The sequence below is a fragment of the Microtus ochrogaster genome, linkage group LG4 (assembly GCF_000317375.1).
Source record: "Microtus ochrogaster isolate Prairie Vole_2 linkage group LG4, MicOch1.0, whole genome shotgun sequence".
Lineage (NCBI taxonomy): Eukaryota > Metazoa > Chordata > Mammalia > Rodentia > Cricetidae > Microtus > Microtus ochrogaster.
The window spans coordinates 58799205-58803297 of NC_022030.1; positions in this window are offsets into that span (position 1 = coordinate 58799205).

Sequence of the window (4093 nt, forward strand, 5' to 3'; positions counted from 1 at the left end):
CTTTGTAGACCAGGCTGGTCTCGAACTCACAGAGATCCGCCTGCCTCTGCCTCCCGAGTGCTGGGATTACAGGCGTGCGCCACCACCGCCCGGCTGTTTTTGGTTTTTCGAGACAAGGTTTCTCTGTAGCTTTGGAGCCTGTCCTGGAACTAGCTCTTGTAGACCAGGCTGGCCTTCAGCTGAAATCCGCCTGCCTCCACTTCCTGAGTGCTGGGATTTAAGGCGTGAGCCATTACTGCCCGGCTTCATTGTGGGATTCTTCTTGTGAGATTTACTTGCTCTTTACAACTGGGAAAGGGGAAGATTCATTACTACTTAAATGTTTTTATTTGTGATACCTATATATAGGACTAGTGTCTCCATCTAGGCAAGGATCACTGGAAATTTTGTTGCTTATGCTTGAATTACTAACTGAACTGGCAAAGTGTTTAGCTGGACTCAGAGAAGCTTCCACCTTCCCAAGTCCCCATAATTTTCACCCTTCCTCCCACACTTTCTTTTATCCCTCCACAGGGTTTCTCTGTGTAGTCCTTGCTGCCCTGGCAGTTGCTCTATAGACCAGGCTGGCATCAAATTTAAGGATCCGCCTGCCTCTGCCTCCCGAGTGCTGGGATTAAAGGCATGCACCACCGACCCCGGACTCCCTTCTTTCTATCCCCAGGTATTTATAGGAAGTGAGGATTCATCACTTTTCCCAGTAACACTGTGCATCACAGTGGTCTGAAGTGACAAATCTCACCAGGGCTCCATTGGTGTGCTCAGTGTGTTGTATGTGGTAATCTTGTGTTGGGTGACTAGGCCGTGGGTATCTGGTGAAATGTAGACACTGATTGGTGAGGCCTTTGGGAGGCTGCTTCCCTGGTGCTGGGGGCAGGAAGGCAGATGTGGCATGGCACAGTCCTCTCATAAAAGAGGACTGGGGGCTGGGCAAAGCTCCCAGGAGAGGAAGGGATGTTTTTTCCATGGAGATAACCTTAGACTTTCCCACCCTTCATTTTTGTTGAGTTTGTCATGTTCTAAAATGCTAATAATACCCAAACAAAAAGGTGGTATATTTCTGAGCTCACATTAAAGACCAGATCCAGGGAACACACATTCAGCAACACAAACTCTAGAAGGTGTGTTTCTTTCCAAAGCAATTGCATGAATCTTTATTGTTTTTCCGTGGGCACAGAGGCTGCACTGTAATCTACTGCTTCAGACAGTAATTGCAGCTCTGCAGTTACTGGCGTGCTTCTCTGGCAGCAGCCCAGCTGCTCAGGATTTCTATCCCTGCAAGCATAGGGTTTGTCACTGCTGCCAAATATAGCTTTTAATTAAATTTCTACATTTATCAATAAGACTCAGGAATCAGAGTCTGGGGTGAAAACCTGCTAGTTCAGACAGGTTGAGTAGTAACTTGCTGACCTCTTTTTGCTGGGTCTCTGAGAGCATCCTTCCACTCCACCAAACAAAAACATAAACCATTCCATTCAAAGTCCCTCCCTACTACTTCCTGTTCAACTCTACTGGACACTCTCTGACTCTCTAGATTACTTTCTGTCAACTAGTTGCTAACTCAGCTCCTGACCCAAGGTTGATTTTATTTAATTAATGCAAATGAAACTCGGGGTTCACAGTGTGATTGAATAGCCCACAATAGTTTACAGCCCCAAGAAGAAAGTAGAGAGTGTAGTTTGATGTTACAGTCCTATAATCCAATCTCTTAGGCGGTGAAACTAGGAGGAATATTAGGGAAGGGAAGAAAAGGGCAGGCACTGTCAGGTAGGTGACACACTAAAACTGGGATCCTCAGAGGTTCTTGCCAGACTCAAGACTTAGAAACCTGAGGTCCCTCGAGTCTCATAGACTCAACAAGATTTCATGTAGCAGTCAGGGAGACACTGTGTTCAATGTAGAGGAAGGGTAACAGCTATCTTGACACAGTTACTTTAATCAGCAGGTGCAGGCTGTTTGGGGTGGAGGCAGAGGAAACCAAGCTATGGACTTATTGCCTTTTTTTTTTTTTTTTCGAGACAGGGTTTCTCTGTGGTTTTGGAGCCGGTCCTGGAACTAGCTCTTGTAGACCAGGCTGGTCTCGAACTCACAGATTAAAGGCGTGCGCCACCACCACCCGGCTCTTGTTGCCTTTTTTTTTTTTTTAGAGGTTTCTTTTATATTATAAATAAGTGCACTCTTGCTGCTCTTTCTACTGACCAGTCATGTCCACTCCTTCACCAAAGCAGACACTGGCTCCCATGGAGACCTCCTACAGATCCCACAGCGGAGCTGTAGCTGAATTTTTTTATGCCTCCCCACCCTTCAGCATTCTGTTTCAGTGCTTCCTGGGCCTGTTACTGCATCCCCAGCAAATGCGCAGATGTGGCGGAAGGCAGATTCTCACAGGTGAGAATGCTCGGTGGGTACTGGCACTGTACAAGTCTGATGAATGAGTTCTATCTCTGGAGTCCCCAATAGCAGTAACGAGAGAGAACCGACCACACACAACGCCACAAAGTGGTCCCCTGACCCCCACATGTGTGCGCTGGCACTTGTGTACTCCCCTCATCATATGCAGCACACACAATAACAAAGAGGAGCTGAAGAGGTGATGTGAAAACCCCTTGCTGCTCTTCCAAAGGCTGAAGTTTGAATCTCTTCATCCACATAGGGCTCCTCAAAGTCTGCTCCAGGGATCTAGTGCCCTCTTCTGGTTTCTGTGGGTACCAGCATGTGGCAGACACAGTCACATAAAAATAAATATTAAATGTTTTCTGCTCAAGTAATTTAATATGATTTGATTTACCAAGAAAACAAAACTAAAAAAGCCATGAATAAGGCATTTTCTCTACCTTCAACCTCAAGCTAGGAATGGCCCAGTCACCCAACTTCAGAAGGAGGAAGTGGGACATTAGCAACCAAATCCTTTACCCAAATTTTCTTTTGAAATCAGACACTGACAGTCAATCAGAGAGCAGTGCCACCTGCTTGTTTTAAGTCCCCCTGTTGGTTCCTGGACTTAGTTCCTGGAGGGTTGCTTGGAAGAAAGCCCCTCTTTGGTAGGAGCCCTTTTACGTATGCTTCCTCTATACCACGTACACTGGTTTCTAGAGGAAGGCTGTGCTTTCTCCATTCTAAAAGAAAACAAAACCTCACCTTTGAAAATTGAATCTTCATGATTTTGAAGCCAACATTTACTCTTTTGGATGAGGTCCTTGCCTTTTGCATGCTCTCTCTCTCTCTCTCTCTCTCTCTCTCTCTCTCTCTCTCTCTCTCTCCTTTTGAGACAGGGTTTCTCAGTGCACCTTGGCTGTCCTGGAACTCTCTCTGTGACCAGGTTGCTCTCAAACTCAGAGATCTGCCTGCAGTTAGAGTGCTTAAAGGTGTGTGCCACCACTGCCAGGCCACCTTTCATATTTTTATTTAGACTTGTGCTTTGGTAGGATACTATGGAGGCAAGAATGTCCCCACCACTTCTGTGATTAGCTCCATCCAGTCTTCCACCCCTCTTTACTAGGGAGCATAAAGCATTATTAGGAAGAAAGAGCCTGGGAGTGTTTCATTCCATGCTGAAGAAGCAGTGCAGTGCTCCCAAGAAGACAGGAAAGTGACTTTTCCAAATACATATCCTATCGAGAGGTGACACACACATTGATCTCAGTCCAGAGCTCCAGAATTGCAGACCTCAGAGGACAGCTCTCCAGTTTCCCATTCCCCTTAGTCTCTGGTTTTCTCCCCTAGAAAGTGGGTTGTTTTTTCCTTTGTTGGTCTTACTGTTTTCTTTCCTTAGTAAAGGTTCATAGGCAAGCTGAGCTGTAATGGTTAAAAACTTGCTTCATTGCAAACTGAATTTCAAACTAAGCTACTGTATTAAAAAGAGAAAAACCAGGGCCGGAGAGATGGTTTAGAGGTTACGAGCACTGGCTGCTCTTCCAAAGGTCCTGAGTTCAATTCCTAACAACTACATGGTGGCTCACAACCATCTAAAATCAAATCTGGTGCCCTCTTCTGACATGCAGTCAGAATACTGTATACATAATAAATAAATCTTTTTTAAAAAGAGAGAGAGAAACCTAGTGCCACAAGCCACAGGATTATGCAGTAAATATTCAGC